This window comes from Pongo abelii, chromosome 8 (assembly GCF_028885655.2).
Source record: "Pongo abelii isolate AG06213 chromosome 8, NHGRI_mPonAbe1-v2.0_pri, whole genome shotgun sequence".
NCBI classification, from domain to species: domain Eukaryota; kingdom Metazoa; phylum Chordata; class Mammalia; order Primates; family Hominidae; genus Pongo; species Pongo abelii.
The window spans coordinates 750854-778422 of record NC_071993.2 but is presented as its reverse complement, the minus strand read 5'-3'; the positions used below and the strand labels follow the sequence as shown (position 1 = coordinate 778422).

The window sequence follows — 27569 nt, the reverse complement described above, 5'->3', positions numbered from 1 at the left end:
AACTTACAGTCATGGTGGAAGGGGAGGCAAACATGTCCTTCTTCATGTGATGGCAGGAGGCAGAAGCGCTGAGCAAAGGAGAAAAAGCCCTTATAGCACCATCAGATCTCAGGAGAACTCAATGTCACAAGAACAGCAGGAGGGTAACCACCCCATGATTCAATTACCTCCTACCAGGTCCCTCTTGTGACACATGGGGATTATGGGAACTACAATTCAAGATGAGATTTGGGTGGGGACACAGCCAAACCATATCAACATGGTAGCGTGCACCTGTAGACCTAGCTCCTCAGGAAGCTGAGGGAGGAAGATCCCTTGAGCTCAGGAGGTCAAGGCTACAGTGAGTTATGTTTGCACCATTGCACTCCAGCCTGGGTAACAGAGCGAGATTCTGAAAAAAAAACAAAAAAACAAAAAAACAAAAAAAAAACCCACAAAAAACAAAGACCCTGCATTCAATTCTTTTGTGGATACACCCCAAAGAGGGACTGTCGATCCTATGGTAATTCCGTCTTTAATTCTTGGAGGAGCCACCAGGGTGTTTCCGCAGTGGCCTCCCCTCTCCGCATTCCCACCGGGCTGTTTCCGCAGTGGCCGCCCCTCTCCGCGTTCCCACCGGGCTGTTTCCGCGGTGGCAGCCCCTCTCCGCGTTCCCACCGGGCTGTTTCCGCGGTGGCCGCCCCTCTCCGCGTTCCCACCGGGCTGTTTCCGCGGTGGCCGCCCCTCTCCGCGTTCCCACCGGGCTGTTTCCGCGGTGGCCGCCCCTCTCCGCGTTCCCACCGGGCTGTTTCCGCGGTGGCCGCCCCTCTCCGCGTTCCCACCGGGCTGTTTCCGCGGTGGCCGCCCCTTTCCGCATTCCCACCAGCAGTGCCCCGGCTTCCCCACATCTCCAGCAATGCTTGTTATTTTCCTGTTGTTTGCATGGTCCTCCCTTCTCCATTTACCCACAGAGGCCCCAGGCACAGGTGCGAGTGTGTCCTAGGGGATTAGGTGGGCCAGCCCTGCTCACCTGCAGAGCAGAGGGCCTCACCTGGTGATCTCGCGTGGAAGCAGGTCAGGACCCTCACCCGTGGTACCAGGGCAACGGAGCTGGCTGAGCACATGGGGTCACCAGCACAGGCCCCAGCGCTCTCACCTGGGCTTCCAGGTGGATGTTCCCATGGCTGGACAAGGTTCAAACACGGCGCCCAGGCCCGTGCTGCCTCCCGCTGAGACTACATCGTCTCCAAGGGCCTCATGGTCACCTGCATCCTGGTGGTGGGCAGGAAAGCAGCCCAGGAGGGCAGGTGGGTGTTCCAACGGCGTGTGCAAGTATGGGGGCCAACCTTTCATGAACACATTGAAAAGCAGTCCCATTGTAGGCCAGGGCCCTGCACCATAGACCCTGCACTGAAGACCCAGGTCCCGTCCCCACAGACCCTGCACTGTAGACCCAGGTCCCGTCCCCACAGACCCTGCACTGTGGACCTGATTCCTGTCCCTACAGACCCTGCACTGTAGACCCGGGTCCCCTCCTCGCAGACCCTGCACTGTAGACCTGGGTCCTGACCCCATAGACCCTGCACTATAGACTTGGGTCCCCTCCCCACAGACCCTGCACTGTAGACCTGGGTCCTGTCCTCATAGATCCTGCACTGAAGACCTGTGTCCCATCCCCACAGACCCCACACTGTAGACCTGGGTCCTGACCCCATAGACCCTCTATTATACACCTGGGCCCTGTCCCCTGTGGAGCCGCCCATGGGTTGGGCCCTAGTTGAGGACCCTGGCCTGTTGTAGGGCTGTTTGCCCAAGGGCCTGTGTGGGAGGCCTTGGTCTCACCACACAGGCTCCGTCCCTCCAGGTTCCGCCTGCCGGAAATGAGGGCTTCTCTAAATTCTCGCTCAGTATCAGAAATTCTGACTGACTGAGCCTCAGGGAGCTTCTGAAATGCATTTTCCAGCACCCATCAGCGGTGAATGGAGGACTTGTGTTATGCTCGGCCTCAGGGAGTGGGAAGGACTGACTCACCCTCCTGCCCTGCACCGAAGGTCCTTCGACAGCAGCTCAGGCACCTGACGCCAGGCCAGGCTGCCCTCACTCGGGGTCTCTGACTGTGGATGGAGCGGTCGCTGCCTCCCCAGAGGAGGACCCACTCACCTCTCCCCAGGTAGGAGCCGCCCCAGTAGCCAAGGGCTAGAGAACCCACTGGGCCAGCGCCAGCCGATCCCCCTCCCCCCAGCTGTGAAGCCGGCCCTCTCACCTGCCCCTCGCTAGTGGGCAGGGCGGCCTCTGGAGACTGGTGCTGCTCACGGGGCCGCGCCTTCCACCAAACTGCCAGGCCAAGGTCCTCGGCCCCAGCACAAAACAGGCTTGGGCTTCTCGGCTACCAACGTCGTTTCCTCAAGGTTGGACTCCTGAGAGAGCCGAGTTCATGTGAAGACCCTCCCTCCTGTGAGGCTTCCACCCACCAAGCGATCCAGACTAAACTCTTCAGCTCCCAAAGCTGCCCTGGTTCCTGCAGCCTGGGGAGTCAGGGAGTCAGGGAGGACCTGAAGTCACTCACCTGGGAGCCCGTGTGCTGTGGGGCTGAGGTTGGGGCTCCCACAGGAGGAGCTGAGGGTGGCATCTGAGAACAAGTGGTTTATCTGGGAGGTGGCCCCAGGAAGCAGACAGGGGAAGGCACCTTGCCCAGCAGTTTGACCATGTGGGCAGCTCGTGCTGGGCCTGTGGGGCCTCCCGGGGATGTGATGATCCCCACGGGAGGAATCCGTGGTGTTTATCTACCTGCTCCTGCTTGGTGGGGGCAGGAGTGGTTTTCTACTGCTAAGGAGCCCCACTGCGGATGGGATGTTTGGTTGGCACCTTCCAGCCACCTGCACAGCCCCAGGGCAGGCCCTTGGCTTTTCTTCCCATCCTGGCAACAAGAAGGGGATGTGGCTGAAAACACCCCACACCACCATCAACCTCACGTCGACTTGGAAAATGCCGGCAACTGCAGGGATTGGTATCAGAGCCCACGCTGGGGGAGGCCTGTGAAGTCGGGGGTTCCTTGGTGTCACAGCCCACTCTGCGGGAGGAGGCCTGTGGGGTCGGGGGTTCCTTGGTGTCACAGCCCACGCTGCAGGAGGAGGCCTGTGGGGTCGGGGTTTCCTTGGGATCACAGCCCACGCTGGGGAAGGAGGCCTGTGGGGTCGGGGTTTCCTTGGTGTCACAGCCCACGCCGGGGGGAGGCCTGTGGGGTCGGGGTTTCCTTGGGATCACAGCCCACGCCGGGGGGAGGCCTGTGGGGTCGGGGTTTCCTTGGGATCACAGCCCACGCCGGGAGGAGGCCTGTGGGGTCGGGGGTTCCCACTGACACATTTCTGCGTCACAGATTTGCGAACACGGGGATGCTGGGCGTCCTGGTTCTGCAGAGCACGCAGTGGGCACAGCCTGAAAACCACCTTTCTAAAATGGGCGTGGTTTTCGTGACCTCCCACCTCCTCTGCAGCGGCAGGTAGGGGACAGCAGGTCTCTGAGTGCATCCCTGGCTGCCGGCCAGGCCTCGAAAGGGGCGTAGATGGCTTAGATTGGCTGGACTGGGCCTGACTTATAAATAATCCAGGAGCTGTGCGATGCCTCCGGGGCCGGGGCTGCCACGGGTCTTGCCTAGGGAAGATCTGCGGGAGGCTTGGCTGAGTGAGTTTGCTTTGATTTCTCAGAGAGTCAGATGGGCCTCTTGGGCTTCAGGACACCTGGTGAGAGCTCGTGCCGGTGTCCTGAACTGACCGCTCCTGCCTCGGAATCAAATCGGGGGCAGAAAAGCCAAATCCAGGCCAGGGGTGACCTCGAACTAAAATCCCCTGGAGAACTTGTTGAAATGCAGGTTCCTGGGCCCCTTCCAGAAAGCCAGCTCCACAGGCAAAGCCGCCCAGGGCATCTGGGCGGGGCCCAGGGCCACGCCCCGAGAAGCAAAGTATGATGGCGCGTTTAGAATCAACGAGCTGTGAGGAGGAGAAAACCAAAAACAGGGCTGAGCCTAGAAAGTACCGCTCATGGGAGGGGCACGGTGGCTCACGCCTGCAATCCCAGCACTTTGGGAGGCCGAGGCAGGTGGATCACCTGAGGTCAGGAGTTCGAGACCAGCCTGGCCAACATGGTGAAACTCTGTCTGTATTAAAAATACAAAAATTAGCCGGGCATGGTGGCACATGTCTGTAATCCCAGCTACTTGGGAGGCTGAGGCAGGAGAATTGCTTGAACCTGGGAGGCGGAGCTTGCAGTGAGCCAAGATCGCACCACTGCTCTCCAGCCTGGGCAACAGAGCGAGACTCCGTCTCAAAAAAGAAAGAAAGAAAGTACGACTTGTGGTGAGAGCTTGAAGGAGGCGCCTTCTGCTCCAGCCTCTCCTCTTGGGCTGGCCTTGCCCGGTGGACTTCAGGGACCTCATCTGGCCATGCAGGGCCTCCCGCCAGGCTGCCAGGGTCCGGGCTCAGCCGAATGCACAGGTGTTGAGGGCTAAGAACAGATCCACCTTGTGGCATTAGAGACCCAGGCCGTCCACCAGGTGACCAAAAGGGCCTCTGATCTGACGGAGAATGATTACCTGAGGCCAGAGGGGAATCGAGGCCAGGGCCACCCCTTTAGACCCAGATGTGGAGGCCTGGGTTGGGCCCAGGCACTCACAGGGCGTCTGTGCCTGCGGCGTCTGCACCCGCTGCCCGCACCCAGCAGCCCCTGACCCTCGCTGCACTGACCCCAGCCTTCCAGCTGGTGTTGGCTCCTTGCTTCCTGCCTGGCTGCCCGCCCCCTCTGAGACTCATGACTCATCTGACATTTCTCAGGAGGCTCCTCGGTGCCAGGCAGGCACACCAAGGCTCTTTTCCAATAATATCTCAGGACGGCTTATGGCACCGGCGCTGCCAGCGGCTGGCACCTCTAAACCCAGCGTGCGATCTGTCTCCACAGCCACCAGCCCTCACGCTGGACATGGGGGCCGAGGCCGGGCATCACAGATGCGTGGAAAGCTGGCCACAGGCTCCTGACTAAGGACCCTTGGACCTCCTCTTCTCCCGCCGGATAAGAAGCGTCCCCTCTGTGGGCGACGATGCGGTCCAGAGCTAGAGAGGGAGAGACTTCAGAGAGAATGGGACCCAGGCCGCTTTAGAAAATGTCTCCTCTCGCAGGCGGTACTGGGGGGTTCTGGGGTGAAGGTGTGGCCGGCACAGCTGACCGCTGCTGTCAGTTCCTGCGTGGGCCACTGAGGCCGTGGCAGCAAGCCCTGCCTGTCGGGGAATGGCGAGGGTGTGAGTGCTTGGACCGTCATCCTCGGCTCAGAGGAACTGCTCAGCACGCTTCTCCCGTGTGAAGGTGATGACTCCGTTTCTGTTGGTTCTTTTGTGAATTGAAATGAGCAAATTCAAGAGACTAAATAGCTTACTGTCTATGACACCCTGTCTCACTGTTATCTTTGAAGACACAGGGAGCATAATCCCTGCCCATGGGTTCGTCTCGGGGATCTGGGGAGGCCAGTGGTTAGGACAGAGAGCAGGGTGATGGCGTGCGTGCTGACGGCCCCGAGCGTGGTGACCCTAACCCTAACACAGTGCCACGGCCCGTCTCCGGGTCTGGCTGCACCTGCCCAAGCAGCGGCAAAGTTTCTGTTTGGGGCATTGGGCAATCGTTTCGGAAAGAGCTTCCGTGTTAACAAACTCTACTCCCAACCTCCAGTCACGGCCAGAATTAGGGCCAGTGCCCAGGGTTTGCCCCGGGACACAAAAGCATCTTGAGGGGAAAAAATAATCATCGAGATTATGCAAAACTTCCAGCCCCTTCGCTCTTTAGCAAACCTTGGCTGCAGCCTCCAGCCTCGTTTCTCAGGACACCTCCAGCATCTCAGTCCCACCACGAGCCCCCAGAGACGAACCTGGACTTGGGTGAGCTCTGGAGGGATTCGCTGGTGGGGGAAGTGTGGAGCCTGGCCCTGCGCAGGGCTGGGCCTCGCCGCCGGCCCTCCTTCCTCAGCTGGTGGGCGGCGCGGGCCTCTGCCCCCTGTTCAGGGAAAGCAACCCCTGCCTGCCGAGGGTGATATCTATGCTTGCATTTCCGGGGTGCACCTCCATTCGCTCGTTTTTAAAACTCCATCTTTAATACCTGGTATTTTCAATGCTGACGCTGCCCGACAGTCCCAGCTCTATGGTATTTTCAATGCTGACGCTGCCCGGCAGTCCCGGCTCTACTTTCTAAAATGAATAACTGGAGTTGGAGGAAAAAGCAGTTTTCTGAAACTCAGGGCTGCAGCCAACCTTTGTCCATCCAAGAATGTCCCCGAATCACTGGGGCACACCTTGCAGCCACCTCGACATCAGACAGGCCCTCCTGCCCCGGGGGCACGGGGACACGGCCATCGTCTGGAGCACGTGTACCCAGCTTCTCAACACACCACCACCTGCCTGGCCCGGCCCCTACCCTCTCGCCTTCTGCACCCCTGCAGCGGCCAAAGGCTGGTTTCCCTGCAAAACGCGTGACCCCATCATGTTCCTGCTCATATGCTCCCGCAGGGCCTGCCACCCTCCCCGGCACGGCCCGCCGCCCTCCTCAGCAGGGCCTGCTACTCCTCTAGCCGGCAGGGCCTGCCACCCTCCCTAGCAGGGCCTGCCACCCTCAGAACCCGAAGATCTCAGGGCGCTCTAGGAGTTCTGGGGAGCCCGGCTTTTCCTGCCAGGGAAAGCACCTCTGACCCGTCTCCTCCCGCATCAGCTCCTGGCTTATTCTCCGCGTGACCCGTCCCTCTCTGTGAGTCATTTGTGTTCCAGGGCAAGGCTAGCCGCTCCTGGGGCCCAGGCACACACAGGCACACTGGGATCATTTGTGAAATAAATGAATGAATATTAAATATTCCATTTCAGTTACTGCCAAAGTCACTGGACCCTGGATTCCACGTGATCGCCCTCCAAGAGCCCTGGGGGTTGCGTCTACCCCTAGCAGCCATGTCTTCCTCCCCACGTTAGTGAAGTCTGGGGTTAGTTCAGTGCAAAAACTTACATTTATCAATAAAATGAAATCTCGCCAGGCTGTGTGCAGTGGCTCACGCCTGTAATCCCAGCACTTTGGGAGGCCGGGGTGGGCAGATCACCTGAGGTCAGGAATTTGAGATCAGCCTGACCACCATGGCAAAACCCTGTCTCTACTAAAAATACAAACATTAGCCGGGCATGGTGGCACGTGCCTGTAACCCCAGCTACTCGGAAGGCTGAGGCAGGAGAATCGCTTGAACCTGGGAGGCAGAGGTTGCAGTGAGCCAAGATTGCACCATCGCACTCGAGCCTGGGCAACAAGAGTGAAACTCCGTCTCAAAAAAAAAAAAAAATCTTGGCAGAGTCAGTCTTTCCACCTTGTTAGGATCTTTTCAGAGACTGCGTCACCTGCAGCAGGATGGTCCCGCCTTCTGTGCCTACACTAATTTGAGGGGTGTCCTCACCTCGCCCCACCCGCTGAGTCATTGTTCCATGAGTGGCGCGGAGCAGGGGTCCCAGTGAACCCCGCCTGAAATCCACGGTGGGTCTGCTCCATCTCATCCTCCCAGCCGGCCACCACCACCCAGGACAAACAGAACAAGAAGACACCCATGTAATTTTAGATTCCTAGTAGCCATGGTTAAGAAGTAAAAGAAGCAGATAAAATTCTGATAAAATATTTTAAACCACTATATCTGTAATATTGTTTCAACATGTAACCAGTATACAAATCATTAATGAGGTATTTTGTGGGGGGTTTGCTGCAAAGTCTCAGAAATCTGATGTGTTTTACGCTGACAGCCTGGCGTGGACCCAGCCCCTCTTTTCAGCCCCAATCTGCACAGTGAGCTGGTCCCAGCATCTACCACCCCCAGGGCCCCACCAGGCCTGGCTGTCTGCTTCTTTCCCAGTCACACCTGTGGGGCCTTAGGGCCATTTCCACACTCTGGCCGTCCTCACCTGGAACCCATCTGCGCACAGGTGGGCCAGGGACGCCCTGCTCTGGAGGCGTGGCAGAGGCCAAGCCCCAGCCAACCCACTTGCCCCAAGTGGCCCCAACAGGGAGAGAGGTGGAGTCTGATGGTGGCCTGCAGGCAGTGAGCAGGTGAGCAACGTGGGGCTCTGTGACCTCCCTCCTCAGCAAGCAACCACAGAGGACTTTCCCAAGCTGCTCCAGAACTGGGGAAATTCGTGTGTTTGTTCACGTCAAGACCCCATCAAGAGCCGTGTGGTCTGGTGTTGTCTCTGAAGTCTCTCTAGTTTTATTAAGTCCCGGGATCCTTGTGTAGGACGTGCAGGTTTCTTACGTAGGTAAACGTGTGCCATGGGGGTTTGCTGCACCCATCAACCATTACCTGGGTATTAAGCCTCACATGGATTAGCTATTGATCCTGATGCTCTCCCTCCCCCCACCCCACCCCTTCCATCGGCCCCGGTGTGTGTTGTTCCCCTCCCTGTGTCCACGTGTTCTCATTGTTCAGCTCCCACTTATAAGTGAGGACATGCGGTGTTTGGTTTTCTGTTCCTGCGTTAGTTGGCTGAGGATAATGGTGTCCAGCTTCATCCATGTCCCTGTAAAGGACATGATTCTGAAGTCTCGGGAGCCATCTTTCTGTTCCAGTTTTTTTTCTCGTCTTTGACTTGAAGAAACTGGGTCAATTGTCCTGCGGAATGTTCCACCTTCTGGGTTTATCTACGGATGAGGTATGTAGGATATTTTTTAGCAAATAGTTCTCTCCCTGCCCTCAGGCTCCGTAGGAGAAGGACGTTTCCTGCCCCGGCATGGCTGGTTGGACGGTGACTTGCATTGACCTAGGGTGGGTGGAGATGCCTCCCCTTCTCCCGGAGCTTTCCTCTGTGGGCCCTGCACAGCTCAGCTCAAAACGAGACAGCCACACAGCTACGGGGCTCCCCTCACTCCTGCAGGTGTGACAGCCCATCATCAATTTCAGGGTCATTTGTTACGCAGCATGGCTGTGTCCAGAGCTAGCTAACACAGGGGGCTGCGCAGTGTTGTTGGGCTGGCTTCTACATGCCCCTGTCTCCTCTAAGCTGAACGGCAGCCGTGAAGGTGCAGTGTAGTGGAGCGGGAATATTTCACAGGCGGTGCAGGATACTTTACCTCCTCTCACATGAGGATGCACAGACATCGGCCAACTTCAGCGGCCACTCTAAGATTGATCAGCGACAACAGGCTCCTGTTATAGGGCTCCTTGCAGCTCCTGTCCAGGCATTCATTTCGTGACTCAATGATGATGTTTGCACAGATCCGTTCTTTCACTGGGGGTTGCAATCCGGCGATGCTCTAGCTCTCCAGTCTTTCTCTATTTATTAGCTGGAATTCCTCTTTAAAAAGAATATTCCCTTAATATTAAATTAGGATTGTTCAGAAAGAAAGTTTTAACATTTTTCCTTTTCATTGCCAATTTTCTGAGTATAATAAATTGGTGTCCAACTTACCTCCAATGGTAACAAATAAGATTTTTTGTCTTTGTGTTTTGCTTTTTATTTTTAAACTAATGGCGTGAACACATGTTTTGCTAGATTATGTCTCAGTCAATACAGTCATGATTCCTTTTGACCTTAAGCCTTCCCATCACTGGCTGTGGAGCCCACTTCTCAGAGGTGCCTCTGTTCTTAGTCTAACTGGTCTTTTGCAGCTTTGATTTCCAGGACACAAAGGTGTCCTTGGGCTCATCTTGTGTCTCCCCTGCTCCTGTCCTGGACCAGCCATTCTCCTGTGAGCCCCAGCTCCTCCTGCCCCCGTCCTGGACCGGCCTTCCTCCTGTGCCGGCTCCCCGCTGCCCCGTCCTGGACCTGCCATCCTCCTCTGAGCCCCGGCTCCCCGCTGCCCCGTCCTGGACCGGCCATCCTCCTCTGACCTCCTCTGAGCCCTGGCTTCTGCTGAGGGGTTGGTGTCCAGCAACCAGAGCCTGAGTGTGGGGTGGCTGCCGCTGCCCTCTTGCTGCTTCCAGGCCGTTCACTGGCCAGAGTTAGGGAAAAAGATGATATGTGTATGCTAATATTTCCAACCCACACTTAACATCCCAGGGTTTTTACTTTTTTAGATGTTATATTTACATCTTTCTGTGAGTCCATTTGGGCCACTCTCATAGGCTGGGTGTCTTGTAAACAACGGTCACGGTGCTCCATGCTGGTAGCCAAGGCAGTGGCACAATCAGTATCTGGTGGGGACCCACCTCCTGGTTTGTAGACAATGCTTTCCTGCCTCACACATCCTCACATGCTGGAAGGGGAGAGAGAGCTCTCTGGGGCCTCTTTCAAAAGGGCACTAATCCCATTCACAGGGGCTCCACCCTCATGACCTAATCTCTTCCCAAAGGACCCACCTTCAAACACTATCCCCTCCGGGGTGAGGATTTCAGTGTATGCATTTTGGGGAGACACAAACATTCTGTCTGCAGCTGTCTCTGCTTTTTGAGGTGGAGCCTCACTCTGTCACCCAGGCTGGAGTGCAGTGGCGTTATCTCCGCTCACTGCAACCTCTGTCTCCCAGGTTCAAGTGATTCTTTTGCCTCAGCCTCCCAAGTTGCTGGGACTACAGGTTTGCGCCACCACGCCCAGCTAATTTTTGTATTTTTAGTAGAGACAGGGTTTTGCCATGTTGGCTGGACTGGTCTCGAACTCCTGACCTCAGGTGATCCATCCACCTCAGCCTCCCAAAGTGCTGGGATTACAGGCATGAGTCACCGTAATCCCAGTCTTGCACACGTTGTTCAATCCAGGATTGAGTATCAGTCGCTGTTATATTTACCAATTTAAATGAAAGGGCTCAACAACATACATGCGTTCTGGTTGCTCCAAATACTCACCAGCACTTGGTGTTGTCAGTCTTCTAAATCGTAGCCATTTAGCAGTATACAGTAGTCTCTCATTGTGGTTTTCATTTGCATGTGATTAATCTGCATAATGTTAAGCATATTTTCTGGTGTTTTTTGGCAATTTGTATATTTTATGAAGTGTCCAAATGTTTTTCCCATTTAAAAAAAATGAGTTGTTTGTCTTATTATTGAGTTGTAAGAGTCGTTTATGTATTCCAGGTACAAGTCCTGTGTCAGAAATTTTCTCCCAGTTTGGGGCTTGCATTTTCATTTTCTTAATGGAGCCTTTTAAAGTACAGAAGTTTGCATTTTAATTTGTGCTTTCTGTGTTTTTATTCTTTGGCTACTTTTTTTTTTTTAAGACAGAGTCTCACTCTGTCACCCAGGCTGCAGTGCAGTGGTGCGATCTCGGCTCACTGAAACCTCCACCTCCTGGGTTCAAGCAATTCTCGTGCCTCAGCCTCCCAAGTAGCTGGAATTACAGGCATGTGCCACCACACCTGGCTAAGTTTTGCATTTTTAATAGAGATGGGGTTTTGCCATGTTGGCCAGGCTGGTCTCAAACTCCTGACCTCAAGTGATCCACCCACCTTGGCCTCCCAAAGTGCAGGCATGAGCCACCATTTCCAGCCCCTTGGCTACTTTTAAGATTTTGGTTTTTTATTATGAGTTTTGAGTATTTTCATTATAATATGTCCTGGTATGATTTTCTTTGTATTTATCCTTGGGGGGTCATTGAGTTTTTGGATTCTAGATTTATATGCTTTTTTTGAATTTAGAAAATTGCACCATTAAATTTCTCTTCGCCCCCATCCCCAAGCTAGTCTTCCAATTACACACATTTAGACCACGTGATGTAGCCTTGGGTGTTTGAGGCCTCTGCTCAGTTTTTCAGTGTTTTTCTCTCTGTGCTTTATTTTGGATAGATTCTTTTGCTGTGCCTTCAAGTTCACTGATCTTTTCTTCATTGATGTCTAATTAGCTAATACCATTTAATAGAATTTTTGTTTCAGCTATTGTAATTTTCATCTCTGGAACTTTCATTTAGTTCTTTTTCTATCTTTTATATCCTGCATTTTTCTCTCCTTATTATATTCTTGAGAATATTGAACACATTTATAATAACTATTTTAAGTCTTTGTGTGATAACTCCGTAATCTCTGTCACTTCTAGGTCTGTTTCTATTGACTGATTAGGCTTCACATCTTCTTGCTTTGTTGCATGTCTAGTAATTTTGTTTTAGATGCCAGCTAATGTGAATTTTAGATTTTCAAACTCTAGATTTTCTTGTATTTCTTTAAAAACTATTGAAGTTATTTTCAGTCCTGCTTGATCTTTTCAAGTCTTGTTTTTAAGCTGTTTTAAGGCAGGTCTAAGTTAGTCTTTCCCATAGAACTAGTTTAGGCTCACTACTAAGGCAGTTTACTGAGGGCCAATGGACTCAACACAGTCTCTCCCTCCTAGCCATAGAGGATGTAAATGATTCCTCACCTGTGAGCTCTGAATGTTGCTTCCCTTATAGCTCTCCAGTGCCTTTTCTTTCCCTGGAATTTGCTGTTTGCAAACTAAGGAGTTTTGCCTTGGTCATGAGCAAACGGTTTCCAGCTGAAGACTCAGGAGAACCCTTATGGATCTTTCTGAGCTCTTTGCCTGAGTGATTTTCTCCTCTCCAGTACTCTGTCTCCTTTACTCAATGAACAAGGCCACCTGGCCTTGTTTTCCTTACCTTTGCCAAGATCACAATCGGCCTTCAGGAGCCAATCTAGGCAGCTTGGAGGACTGACATCTCCACTGTTCCCCACTTCCTAAGGATCACAGTCCTGCACCTTCTGCTGTTCAGTGCCTGCAAACAGTGTTATGTACTAGGGTTATTTTGCAGATAGATTGTTAAATACATGTTGTCTAATTTTCTAGCTGCTTTAGTTAGAAGTAGAAGCCTTGATTTTATGTTTAATGATGATCTTTTTCTTAATTATGAAAATATGTGTTCATTTTAGAACATGTAGTAATCACATATAGACATAAAAAAAGAAAATAAAAACCACATACAACACACACACAAAAATAACCTTTTGGTGTATATCTTTCTGGTAGAGTCCCTGTGAGTATATGTGTATGAGTGTGAATGTGTATATATACATACACTGGCTTTTTAATTTTTAAAATTCTTTTTGATATATTCTATTTGTACCTATTTATGGGGTACATGTAAAATTTTGTTACACTCATAGAACTTTCTGGAGGGGTCCCTATGAGTATAAGTGCCTATGTAATGATTAAGTTGGGATACTATGAATATATGTGCACATGTAATGATCAAGTGGGGATACTATGAGTATATGCGCCTGTGTAATGATCATGTGGGGATACCATGAGTATATGCGCCTGTGTGATGATAAGTGGGGATACTATGAGTATATGTGCCTGTGTAATGATCAAGTGGGGATACTATGAGTATATGTGCCTGTGTAATGATCAAGTGGGGATACTATGAGTATATGTGCCTGTGTAATGATCAAGTGGGGATACTATGAGTATATGTGCCTGTGTAATGATCAAGTGGGGATACTATGAGTATATGTGCCTGTGTGATGATAAGTGGGGATACTATGAGTATATGTGCCTGTGTAATGATCAAGTGGGGATACTTTGAGTATATGTGCATGTGTAATGATCAAGTGGGGATACTATGAGTATATGCGCCTGTGTGATGATCAAGTGGGGATACTATGAGTATATGTGCACGTGTAATGATCAAGTGGGGATACTATGAGTATATGCACCTGTGTAATCATCAAGCGGGGATACTATGAGTATATGTGCCTTTGTAATGATCAAGTTGGGATACTTAGGGTGTTAGTCACTTGAGTACTTATCATTTCTATATGTTGGGTACATTTGAAGTCCTCTAGCTATTGAAAAACAATGCATAATTGTTAACTATAGTCTCCCTACACTGCTATCAAACATTAGACCTTATGTTTTCTAATTGTGCATTTGCACTGTCCCCTTCATATGATTAACTTTTTAAATTTCCACATATGAGAACATGTGATGTTTGTCTTTTTGTGCGTGGCTTATTTTACTTAACACAATGAACTTCAGTTTCATCATGTTGCTGCAAATGACATGATTTCATTCTTTTTTATGGACAAATAGCATTCCATGGTGTGTGTGTGTGTGTATGTGTGTATCACATTTCCTTTATCCAATTATCTGTTAGTGAACACTTGGACTGGTTCCATGTCTTTGCTACTGTGAATAGTGCTGCAGTAAACCTGGGAGTGCCATGTATCCCTTTGATTTTTTTCCACTTTGGATAAATTCCCAGTAGTGGGATTGCTGGATCGTATGGTAGTTCTATTTTTAGGTGTTTTAGAAATCTTCATGCTGTTCTCCATAGTTCCTAAACTAACTTACATTCCCACCAATAGTGTGTAAGAGTTCCTCTTTCTCCATATACTCACCAACATCTCCATGCTGTTCTCTGTAGTTCCTAAACTAACATTCCCACCAACAGTGTGTAAGAGTTCCCCTTTCTCCATATACTCACCAACATCTTCATGCTGTTCTCCCTAGTTGCTAAACTAACTTACATTCCCACCAACAGTGTGTAACAGATCCCCCTTCTCCGTATACTCACCAACATCTGTTATTTATTTTTTTCTTTTTAGTAATAGCCATTATAAGTGAGGTAAGATGATATCTCATTGTGGGTTTGATCTGCATTTCCCTGGTGATAAGTGATGTGGAACATTTTTTCATATATGTGTTGGCCATTTTTATGTCTTCTTTTGAGAAATGTCTATTCTCCTTTGACCATTTATTTTTTTTTTAATGGGATTACTTGTATTTTTACTGTTGAGTTGTTTGAATTCCTTCCTTGTATATTCCGGATGTTAGTCCCCTGCTGGATGGGTAATTTGCTAATATTTTCTCGCATTCAGCTGGTTGTCTCTTCAGTCTTGATTGTTTCCTCTGCTATGCAGAAGCTTTTTATTTAATATAGTCCTATTTTTGTTTTTGTTGCCTATGCTTTTAAGGTCTTTACCATAAAATCTGTGCCTAGATCAATGTCCTGAAGTGTTACCCCTATGTTTTCTTCTGGTAGTTGTATAGTTTCAGATCTTATGTTTAAGTCTTTAATTTATCTTTAGTTGATTTTTGTATATGGTGAGAGATAAAGGTCCAGTGTTGTTCTTCATATGGTCATCCAGTTTTTCCAGGACCATTTATTGAAGAGGGTATCCTTTACCCAGTGTATCTTCTTGATGACATTGTCAAAGATCAGTTGGTTGTAAATAGGTGCATTTATTTCTGGGCTCTCTATTCTGTTCCATTGGTCTACATATTTACTTTTATACTAATACCATCCTGTTTTGGTTACTGTATTCTTGTAATATATTTTGAAGTCAGGTAATGTGATGACTCCAGCTTTGCTCCTTTTGCTAGGATTACTTTGGCAATTCTGGGTCTTTTTTGGTTCATGTAAATTTTAGGATTGCTTTTTCTATTTCTGTGAAAAATGACACTGGTATTTTAACAGGGATTACATGGAATCTGTAGATTAGGGAATCATGGTTATTTTAATGATATTCTTTCAATTCATGTGCAGGGGATGGCGTTCCAATTTTTGTGTCTTCTTCAATTTCTTTCATCAGTATTTAGTAGTTTTCTTTGGAGAGATCTTTTACCTCCTTGATTAAATTTATTCCTAGGTATTTTATTATTTTTGTAGCTATCATAATGGGATTGTCTTCTGGATTTCTTGTTTGACTATATCGTTATTGGCGTATAGAAATGCCACTGATTTTTATGTTGATTTTTGTATACTATAACTTAATTTGTTTATCAGTTCTAAGAGTTTTTTGGTGGAGTCTCTTGGTTTTTCTAGATATGAGGTCATGTCATCTGCAAAAAGGGGGAATTTGATTTCCTCCTTTCCAATTTGGATTTTATTTTTTTCAAGACAGAGTCTTGCTCTGTTGCCCAGGTTGAAATGCAGTGGAGTGATCTCAGCTCACTGCAACCTCTGCCTCTTGGGTTCAAGTGATTTTCCTGCCTCAGCCCCCTGGGTAGCTGGGATTACAGGCACTTGCCACCACGCCTGGCTAATTTTTGTATTTTTAGTAGAGACGGGGTTTCACCATGTTGGCCAGACTGGTCTCAAACTCCTGACCTCAAGTGATCCATCCACCTCGGCCTCCCAAAGTGCTGGGATTACAGGCATGAGCCACCACGCCTGGCCACTCAATTTGGATATCTTTTATTTCTTTCTCTTGCCTGATTGCTCTGGCTAGGAATTCCAGTACTATGTTGAATAGGAGTGATGAAAGTGGGCATCCTTGTGTTGTTCCAGTTCTAGAGGAAAGGCTTTCATTTTTTCCCATTCAGTATGATGTTAGCTGTGGGCTGGTCATATATGGCCTTTTAATTTTGAGATATGTCCCTTCTATGCCCAATTTATTGACAGTTTTCCTCATAAAGGAATACTGAATTTTATCAAATGCTTTTTCTGCATCTATTGAGGTGATCATGTGTGTGTGTGTTTTTTTTTTTTTGTCTTTCATTCTTTTGATTTGATGTATCACATTTACTGACTTGTGTATGTTGAACCATCCTTGCATCCCTGGGTTAAATCCTACTTGATCATAGTGTATAATCTTTTTGATGTACTGATTAATTCAGTTTGATAGTATTTTGTGGAGGATTTTTACATCTATGTTCATCAGGGATATTGGCCTATAGTTTTTTTTTTTTAAATTGTTTCTTTGTCTGGTTTTGCTATCAGGGTAATCCTGGCCTTGTGGAGTAAGTTAGGGAGAATTCCCTCCTTTTCAATGTTTTCGAATCATTTGAGGAGTATTGGTACTAGTTCTTCTTTACACATTTGGTAGATTTGACAGTGAATCCATCTGGTCCTGAGCTTTTCTTTGTTGGTAGACCTTTTATTACTGATTCAATCTCACTACTCATTATTGGTCTGTTAAAGTTTTCTGTTTCTTCCTGATTCAATCTTCATAGGTTGTATGTGTCCAGGAATTTATTCATTTCTTCTAGATTTTTCAGTTTGTTAATATAGTTGTTCACAAAAGTCTGATCTTTTGTATATCTGTGGTATATCAGTTGTAACATCTCCTTTCTCATTTCTGAGTTTGTTTATTTGGGTCTTCTGTCTTTTTTTGGTTAGTCTAGCTAGTGGTATATCAATTTTGTTTATCTTTTTGAAGAAACAGCTTTTCATTTCATTTATCCTTAATATTGTTTCTTCATCTCTATTTTGTAAAGTTCTGCTCTGATCTTTATTATTTTTCCTTCCGTTCATCTGGGGCTTGGAATGTTTTCACCTTTCTAATTGCTTGTGGTTCATTGTTAGGTTGTATATTTGAAATCTTTCTACTTTTCTAATGTCGGAGTTTATTGCTGTGAACTTCCCTGAGCACTAGTTTTGCTGTATCCACAGAACTGGGTAGGTCGTATTTCCATTTCCATTTGTTTCAATACATTTTTAAATGTCCGTCTTCTTTATTGGCCCAGAGGTCATTCAGGAGCATGTTGTTTAATTTCTCTGTATCTTTACAGTTTTTAAACTTCCTCTTGATATTGAGTTTTAATTTTATTCCATTTCTGGTCAGAGAACATACTTGATATGATTTTGATTTTTTAAATAATTCACTGAGACTTATTTGTGACCTAACATATGGTCTGTCCTGGAAAATGTTCCATGTGCAGATGAGAAGAATGTGTATTCTGCAGTTGTAGAATAAAATGTTCTGTAGATGTCTCTTGGGTCCCATTTGGTCTCAAGTCCAGTTGAAATCCAACGCTTCTTTGTTGACTCTCTGGTGGGTCTGTCTAATGCTGAGTAAGGTGTTGAAGTCCCCCACTATTATTGTTCTGGAGTCTCTCTCTTTAGATCTAGTAATATTTGCTTTATAAATTTGGGTGCTCCAGTGTTGAGTGCCTATATATTTAGTCTTATTATATCATCTTGCTGGATTGATTTTTTTTTTATCATTTTGTAATGACTGTCTTTGCCCTTTTTTACTGCTTTTGACTTAAAGTCTTCTGTTTTATCTGACATAAGTGTAGCTATTTCTGTTTGTTTTGGGTTTTTGTTTGCATGGAATATCTTTTACATTCCTTTACTTTCAGTCTATTTGTTTAAAGTGCAGTCCATATGTGCAATGCCTGTAAAGTGCATTTCTTATAAGCAGCATATAGTTGGATTGTGCTTTTTATCCATTTGACCAGTCTATGCCTTTCAAGTGGAGAATTAATCCATTTATATTCAAGGTTATTATTGATGTGTGAGGTTTTGTTCCTGTCGTGTTGTTTTTTGGTTTGTATTCATTTTTCCTTTCTTTTTATCTTATGGGTTGTTGTGGTTTGGTGGGTTTTATGGGTTGTGGTTTGGTCATACCATTTGAATTCTTTCTCTTCCTCATTTATGTGTTTGCTTTACTGGTAAGTCTTATATTTTCCTGTGTTTTTATGATGGTAAATGTCCTCTTTTCACTTCTAGGTAGGACTCCCTTGAGCATTTCTTGTAGGGCCATTCTAGTGGTGATGAATTTCACCAGTGTTTATCTAGGAAATACTTTATTTCTCCTTTACTTATTGAAGATAATTTTGCTGGGTATACTATCCTTATATAGCAGGGTTTTTTTTTTCTTTCAGTACTTTGAATATGAATATAGAATCTTGTTCTCTCCTGGCCTGTAAGGTTTCTACTGAGAAACCCACTGTTAGTCTGCTGGGAGTTCCTTTGTAGATGACTAGATTCTATTCTCTTGCTCTTTTAGAATTTTCACTTTATCTTTGAACAATTTGACTATAATGTGCCATGGAGAAGACCTTTTTGCATTGTATCTGTTTGGGGATCTCTGAGCCTCCTGTATCTGGATGTCTAAACTCTTGCTAGGCTTGGGAAGTTTTCATTTATCATTTCATTAAATAGATCTTCTAAACCTTTTGTTCTCTCTTTGCCTCTGGGATACTGATAAATATTTGGCCACTTTATGCGTCCCATATGTCACAAAAGCTCTGCTTGTTCTTTTAAATTCTTTTTTCTTTATTTTTGTCTGACTGGGTTATTTCAAAAGATTTGTCTTCAAGTTCTGAGATTCTACTGATCTATCTAGTTAATTGTTGAAGCTTTCAAATGTGTTTTGTATTTCATTTAGTAAGTTCTTCACCTCCATAATTTCTGTTTGGTTCTTTTTCATGATGTTATCTCTTTGGTAAATTTCTCATTCATGTGCTGGATTGTTTTTCTGATTTCTTTGCATTGTTTTTTATTATTCTCTTGTATCCCACTGAGCCACTTTAAAAATCTATATTTTAAATTCTTTTTCCAGGATTTTGTAAGTTTGTTTTTTGTGGGAGTCTATTGCTGGAGAATTATGATATTCCTTTGGAGGTGTCATATTTCCTTCCTTTATTCTGTTTCACATTTCCTTATGTTGATATCTGCAAATGTGCTGTAATAGTCACTTCTTCCCATTGTTTGAGTTTGCTTTCATGGGGGAGGATTTTTCCTGAAAATGTATCTATGGTGCTGGTTGGATTTGATTTTGGGTGCCTGCAGTAGTGTCGTCTCCATATTTCCTCTTTAGTCGTAAACAACATCAGTGGTGTCTGTGATTTCCTTTGCGGCTTAGGGTGTGGTTATTAGTAGAGGCTATGGTGAGGCTTTGCTGGGGACTGGAATCCCAGGTGGGGCCGGTCTTCAGGCCCCAGTGGTGGCAGTGGGGAACTGAGCATGCCTGTCCTTGGAACCCAAGGGGGCATATCCTGGCACTGGTGGTAGCAGGTCCTGGTGGGCAATTTCGGGGCTTCCAGGTAGCTTACTTGGATGCCAGTAGTGGTAGTGGTGGACCAGGTGAGTGGGCCCCTGGTCAACCAGCATGGCATGGGTGATGACAGTGGCAGAACGGCCCTCTGGGTCCCAAGCAGTGCATGCTGGTGCTGGTGGTGGCTGCAATGGGCTGGGCAGGCCAGTGTCTAGGCCCACAGGTGGTACATGCAGGTAGGCACCAGCTGTGGTAGTAGCAGCAGGGTGGGTGGGCCCAACCTCACCACCCCAGGAGAAGTATTCAGGTGCTGACAGTGATGGACTGGGATGGGCAATTGCCTGGCACCCAGACTGCACGCTCTGGCATGGGGTGAGGGCACAGACGGCCAGGCAGGCTTGTGCTCAGGCCCCCCAGTGATGTGTGCAGGCAGCAGCTATGGTAGTCTGGGGCAGGGTCATCCCCAGCACCCCCCACGGAATGCTTGGTTTGGGGGCAGTGGCGACCATGCTGTGGCCTTCCACTGGGGAGAGTAGGACCCCCTTCAGTGGTGGAAGCCTAGGCAGGTGGGTGGAGAATGCGCCTGCCATGTACACCTCAGTCCTGGCAGCACCTGCACCTCAGTCCAAGCTGTGGCAGCCCGCGCTTCACTCATGCCTCAGCCTGGCGCCATTGAGCCCCAGGACACTGCTTCAGTCCATTGGGGGTGGGACTCCAGCACAGCACCTTGCTGTAGCTGTTTACGTCTCAGGGAGTGTGTGGGACCCCTGAGACTCCCTCCCTGGGGCAGTGCCGTCACACAATCTCCCGGCAGCACCCTGTCAGGTCAGGACCTGGGTGGTCAAGGGGGCTCTCATGGCTGAGACCTCAGGAGTCTGCGGTGGGAATGTAGGCTGCTGAAGTTCCCTCCTTTACCCTTTCCCTGCACTGGGGGTTCTGTCTCAGCCCCCACAGTCCTGGGGCAGCAGCAGCCTTGCTGCCCTCTCTTCCTTGCTTTAGGAGTGTCCTGCCACTTTTCTGTTGAATTCCAGTGTTCCCTCTGGACAATCTACTCAGAACGTGATGATTTACTCTAGATACTGGGCAGGTCCCCGCCACCGCACTCTAGATACTGGGCAGGTGCCCCCACCACACTCCAGATACTGGGCAGGTCCCCGCTGCACTCCAGATACTGGGCAGGTCCCGCCACCGCACTCTAGATACTGGGCAGGTCACCCCCACCGCACTCTAAATACTGGGCAGGTCCCTGCCACACTCTAGATACTGGGCAGGTCCCCGCCACCGCACTCTAGATACTGGGCAGGTTCCCCCACCACACTCCAGATACTGGGCAGGTCCCCGCCACACTCCAGATACTGGGCAGGTCCCCCCACCACACTCCAGATACTGGGCAGGTCCCCGCCGCACTCTAGATACTGGGCAGGTCCCCACCACCACACTCTAGATACTGGGCAGGTCACCCCCACCGCACTCTAGATACTGGGCAGGTCCCCCCACCACACTCCAGATACTGGGCAGGTCCCCGCCTCACTCTAGATATTGGGCAGGTCCCCGCCGTACTCTCCTTCAGGAGTGTCTTAGCTACTCTTGGTTCTTTGCCTTTCAACAGGAATTTTAGAATTCATCGAATTCCACAAAATCCCTTTTGTGATTTTGATTGAAATCACACTGGGCCCGTATATCAATTTGGGAGAAAGCAGCATGTTTGCTATCTTCAATCTTCCCAGCCATGAATGTATTTATCTATTTTAGAGTATCCTTTAGTGGTCTTCAGAAAGTTTCAAAATTTTCTCTGTACTGGTCTTGCAAATAATTTGTTAGATATATGCAGAGTTGCCAGAGGTACATCTCCACACTCTTTTTCATTTTTTGCTAAATACCAAATGGCCACGGGGCTAAAGAGATGTTTGGCCAAAGCTGTGACCAAGGCTGAATATCAGAAACTAAATAAATGTCTGAAACACAAAAATAAACATTAACTTTTATTAGAATTTTTATTTTGTGCAAAACATTTCAATTTTGTTACTAATATTTTAGTATCAAAATTTTGTTTGATGTTACGACGTAGGAACAGTCGATTCTCAGAAGTGACAGTTGCTTGTGCCCTGGCAGTTACCACAGTGCACATTTGCAATGCCTTTACTTTCAAATTAGGTAAAAAACGCAAAAGCAAGATATTTTTGAGGTGTATCTTTTTTTTCTCTAAAACTTTCGTCTTCACATTTTTAATGTATTTTCAGTCTGCTTGTGTATTTAGTTTTAAAGACAGATTGTTGCTCTGTCATCCAGACTGGAGTGCAGTGGCATGATAATAGCTCACTGCAGCCTTGAACTCTCAAGCTCATGGGCTCCAGTGATCCTCCCACCTCAGCCTCCCAAGTAGCTAGAACTACAGGTGTGCACCACCACACCTGGCTTATTCTTATTACTGAGACAGGATCTCACTATGTTGCCCAGGCTGATTTCGAACTCCTGGCCTCAAATAATCCTCACACTTGGGCCTGCCAAAATGCTGCAATTATAGTTGTGAGCCACCATTCCCAGACTTATTTATTTATCTATTTTTAATTGACAGATAATAATTGTGTACATGTATGGGGTACAGTGTGATGGTTTGATCTATGTATACATTGTAGAAAGACTCAATCAAGCTAATTAACATACCCACCAACTCACCAACTCATCATTCTTCTTTACTGTGAGAATGCTAAAAGCTTATTCTTTTAGCAATTTTGAAGCATACATTATTATTAACTGTGGTCACTGTGCAGTGCAGGGCATCACTAAAACTCATTCCTCCTGCCTCACTGAAATGTTGCAACCTTTGATGAGCATTTCCCTTTTCCCCATCCTTCTCCTTCTCTACTTCACCCCTCAGCCTCTGGTAACCACCATTCCACTCTCTGTTTCTCTGTGGAATGGACTTTTGAAGATTCCACATGTAAATGAGATCATGCAGTATTTGTCTTTCTGTGCCTGATCTATTCAAAGTAGCATAATGTCCTCCAAATCCATCTGTGTTTTTGAGAACAACAGAATTTCCTTCTTTTTTAAGGCTGAATAGTATTCCATTCTGCATGTGCACCACGTTCTCTATCCATTCATCCGTCAATGGGTGCTGAGGTTGCTTCTGCATTTCAGCTACTGTGAACGGTGCTGCGGATGAACCCGGGAGGCAGACATCTCTTTGACGTGCTGGTTTTAATTCCTGTGGCTCTACAGATGGCTCCTGACTTATAATGGTTTGACTTACAATCTTTCAACATTACGATGGTGCAGAAGTGATACACATTCAGTATTACTGGGGCTCTGTCCCAATAATGCCATCATACGTCGAGGGGCGACTGTATACCCAGAGGTGGGATTGCTGGATCACATGGTAGTTCTATTTTCAGTTTTTTGAGGAACCTCCATTCTCTTCTCCATAGAGGCTGTACTAATTTACAGTCCCACCAACAGTGTACAAGGGTTCCCTTGCCACACATCCTCACCAACACTTGTTATCATTCATCTTTTTAAAATAATGGCCATTCAAATAAGTGTGAGGTGATACCTCATTGTGGTTTTAATTTTTATTTCCCTGATGACTAGAAATGTTGAGCATTTAAAAATACTCCGTTGGCCATTTGTATGTCTTTTTTTTTTTTTTTGAGACAGAGTCTTGCTCTGTCACCCATGCTGGAGTGCAGTGGTGCAATCTCAGCTCACTGCAACCTCCGCCTCCTGGGTTCAAGTGATTCTCCTGCCTCAGCCTCCTAAATAGCTGGGATTACAGATGCACTACAACACTTGGCTAATTTTTGTATTTTTAGTAGAAACAGGGTTTCGTGATGTTGGCCAGGCTGGTCTTGAACTCCTGAGCTCAAGTAATCCACCCGCCTTGGCCTCCCAAAGTGCTGGGATTACAGGCATGAGCCACTGTGCCTGGCCTTGTGTGTCTTCTTTTGAGAAATATCTGTTAATGTTGTTTGCCCATTTTAAAATCAGGTTATTTGTTTTTTTGGTATTGAGCTGTTTGAGTTCATTATATTTTTGAGTATTAAGCCCTTATCAGATATATGGTTTGTAAATATTCTATCCTCATTTGTGGGTTGTCCTTTCATTTTATTGTTTCCTTTATAAATGACATTTTAAACAAATTACATTTTATATTTATTGTTAGTATATGCATATTTCGCATATTTGTTTTATACCTAGCAAATATGAATTTTGCATATTTGTTTTATACCTAGCAAATATGAGAATTTTAAATAATTTTGACCATTTGTCTATGTATTTTGGAGAATCTTTATGAAACTACCATAACAGCTATACATGACAATTTTGTCTTTTCCTTCACGGAATTATACTTTGCATGGCTTTTTCTTGTTTCAGTGCAATGGCAAGGGTCTCAACAATGCTGAATAGAAGCCTAGCTACCAGGCATCTTAGTCTTGCTTCAGACTTTTAGAGATTGCTTTTTAACATTATTTCATTCATTACTAAGTTTGCTGAGTTTTGCACAGATAGCCTGGGAACAGAAAATTGCAAACCCCATATTCCTTGATTCAGTGAGTCTTATATACTATTATTCAGCCTGGCTCCAAAAAAATCAAGTGCATGCCAGAGATTAGGGGCCTCTTATTAGCACTTGATATAAAAAATCTTGGGAAGGTGAAGATTTTTGACTCAGGTAGGATAAGAAATCAAGGATAAAGCTTGGAAATATTTGTGAGATATTTGAAGATGCTGAGACTATAAATATTTATTTTTAATTTAAAAAACTGTGGCGAAATACATATAACATAAAATTTACCATGTTAACCACAGTTTTGTGGCTTTAAATACATCCATTGTTTTGCAACCATCACCAATATTCATCTCCACAGCTCTTCTCATCTCGTAAAACTGAAACTCTGTACCTATCAAACAATAACTTCCCATTCCTCTCTGTCCCCAGCTCCTAGCTGTACTATTCTGCTTTCTGAACCTATTACTTTGACTACTCTGGGTGCCTCTTCTAAGTGGAACCATACAGTATTTGTCTTTTTTGTCTGGTTTATTTCGGTTAGCACAATGTCTTCAAGGTTCATCCATGTTGTAGTGTGTGTCAGAATTTCCATCCTTTTTATGTGTATTAGGGTTATCCTGGGAAACATAATCAGGAGGATAGCTGTCCATATCTAAATCTACATCCATAGAGAGAGATTTATTATGGGAGTTGGCTCCTGTGACTATGGAGGCTGAGAAGTCCACCATCTGCAAGCTGGAGAACCAGGAAAGCTGGTGATACAGGAGCGCAGCCTGAGTCTGAGTTCCCAGCATTGGTTCTTACACTTTCTCCTGGCTTTCCAGGGCTCCCTTGGGGCAGCCAGTGCCTGGAGCTGCCTATCCACCACCTTGCTGATGACACTTCCATGCTTTCTTTTGGTTAGGATTTGCATGGTGTATCTTTTCCCATCCTTTTACCTTTTAACTGCCTATATCACTACATTCGAAGTCACTTTATTGTAGGTAGAATATGATTAGGTCATTTTTAGGTATTCTGACAATCCCTCTTTTCATTGGTGTACTTAGATGATTTACATTTAGTGTAATTATTGGTACGTTTGGATTTAAGACCGTGATTTCATTCATTGTTTTCTGCTGTTCCCTGTACTATATTCACTTGTTTCCCCTTTTCATCTTTCTTATTATTTGAACACTTTAAATATTCCATTTTAATTTATTGTGATTCTTAAACTCCATCTCTTTGTACAGTTTTTAAAAGACTGCTCTGGGGACTAGAATGTGCACATTTAGCTTTTCACAATCAAGTTAAAAATCACCATTTTAACAGTTTAAATGGAATGCAGAAAGTTCATTACTACATAGGGCACTTCACTCCTTCTCCTTTATATTTATTTTGTATGTTACATCTACATACCTTGAAAAAACAAATCAGGCAATGTTGTAATTTTTTCTTTCAATGCCAAACATTTTAGAGAATGCAACAGAAGACTAGTTTACAGTAGCCCCTCTCATCCAGGCCAGATATCTTAGAGAAAATGAGAGAAGACTCATTTACAGTAGCCCCTCTCATCCAGGCCAGACATCTTAGAGAATACAAGAGAAGACTAGTTTACAGTAGCCCCTCTCATCCAAGCCACACATTTTAGAGAATACAAGAGAAGACTAATTTACAGTAGCCCCTCTCATCCAGGTCAAACATTTTAGAGAACACAAGAGAAGACTAGTTTACAGTAACCCTCTCATCCAAGCCACACATTTTAGAAAACACCGGAGAAGACTAGTTTACAATAACCCCTCTCATCCAGGCCAGACATTTTAGAGAACACAAGAGAAGACTAATTTACAGTAGCCCCTCTCATCCAGGCCAAACATTTTAGAGAACACACAAGAGAAGACTAATTTATAGTAGCCCCTCTCATCCAGGTCAAACATTTTAGGGAACACAAGAGAAGACTACTTTACAGTAGCCCCTCTCATCCAGGCCAGACATTTTAGAGAACACAAGAGAAGACTAGTTTACAGTAGCCCTGTCATCCAGGCCAGACAATTTAGAGAACACAGGAGAAGACTAGTTTACAGTAGCCCTGTCATCCAGGCCAGACATCTTAGAGAACACAAGAGAAGACTAGTTGACAGTAACCCTCTCATCCAGACCAAACATTTTAGAGAACACAAGAGAAGACTAGTTTATAGTAGCCCTCTCATCCAGGCCAAACATCTTAGAAAACACAAGAGAAGACTAGTTTACGTAGCTCCTCTCATCCAGGCCAGGCATCTTAGAGAACACAAGAGAAGACTAGTTTACAGTAACCCTCTCATCCAGGCCAGACACCTTAGAGAACACAAGAGAAGACTCATTTACAGTAGCCGTCTCATCCAGGCTAGATATCTTAGAGAACAGAAGAGAAGACTACTTTACAGTAACCCTCTCATCCAGGCCAGACATCTTAGAGAACGCAAGAGAAGACTAGTTTACAGTAGCCCTCTCATCCAGGCCAAACATTTTAGAGAACACAAGAAAAGACTAGTTTACAGTAGCCCTCTCATCCAAGCCACACATTTTAGAGAACACAAGAAAAGACTAGTTTACAGTAGCCCCTCTCATCCAGGCCAGACATCTTAGAGAATGCAAGAGAAGACTACTTTACAGTAACCCTCTCATCCAGGCCAGACATTTTAGAGAACACAGGAGAAGACTAGTTTACAGTAGCCCTCTCATCCAGGCCAGACATCTTAGAGAACGCAAGAGAAGACTAGTTTACAGTAGCCCTCTCATCCAAGCCACACATTTTAGAGAACACAAGAAAAGACTAGTTTATAGTAGCCCCTCTCATCCAGGCCAGACATCTTAGAGAACACAAGAGAAGACTAGTTTACAGTAGCCCTCTCATCCAAGCCACACATTTTAGAGAACACAAGAAAAGGCTAGTTTATAGTAGCCCCTCTCATCCAGGCCAGACATCTTAGAGAACACAAGAGAAGACTAGTGTACAGTAGCCCCTCTCATCCAGGCCAAACATCTTAGAGAACGAAGAGAAGACTAGTTTATAGTAGCCCCTCTCATGCAGGCCAAACATCTTAGAGAACACAAGAGAAGACTAGTTTACAGTAGCCCTCTCATCCAGGCCAGACATTTTAGAGAAAACAGGAGAACGCTAGTTTACAGTAGCCCCTCTCATCCAGGCCAGACATCTTAGAGAACGCAAGAGAAGACTAGTTTACAGTAACCCTCTCATCCAGGCCGGACATCTTAGAGAACATAAGAGAAGACTCATTTACAGTAGCCCTCTCATCCAGGCCAGACATCTTAGAGAACACAAGAGAAGACTAGTTTACAGTAGCCCTCTCATCCAAGCCACACATTTTAGAGAACACAAGAAAAGACTAGTTTACAGTAGCCCTCTCATCCAAGCCACACATTTTAGAGAACACAAGAGAAGACTAGTTTACAGTAGCCCCTCTCA

The 27569-nt window shown here is 46.6% G+C and overlaps 1 protein-coding gene across 3 annotated transcripts in view; it reads left to right on the top strand.

The window, feature by feature from the left end:
* Window positions 1-27569, top strand: part of LOC129048406 (uncharacterized) — an 82910-nt gene that overhangs the window by 4065 nt on the left and 51276 nt on the right. The window contains exons 3-6 of one of the 3 annotated variants that reach the window (XR_010141459.1): window positions 57-1286; window positions 1943-2986; window positions 3356-3478; window positions 4930-5410. The exons of the other annotated variants lie outside the window; for them this stretch is intronic. The gene's annotated coding sequence lies outside the window, so the exon portion shown is untranslated. Of the gene's footprint in view, window positions 1-56; window positions 1287-1942; window positions 2987-3355; window positions 3479-4929; window positions 5411-27569 lie in introns of those variants that run through there. 3 annotated transcript variants of the gene reach the window in all.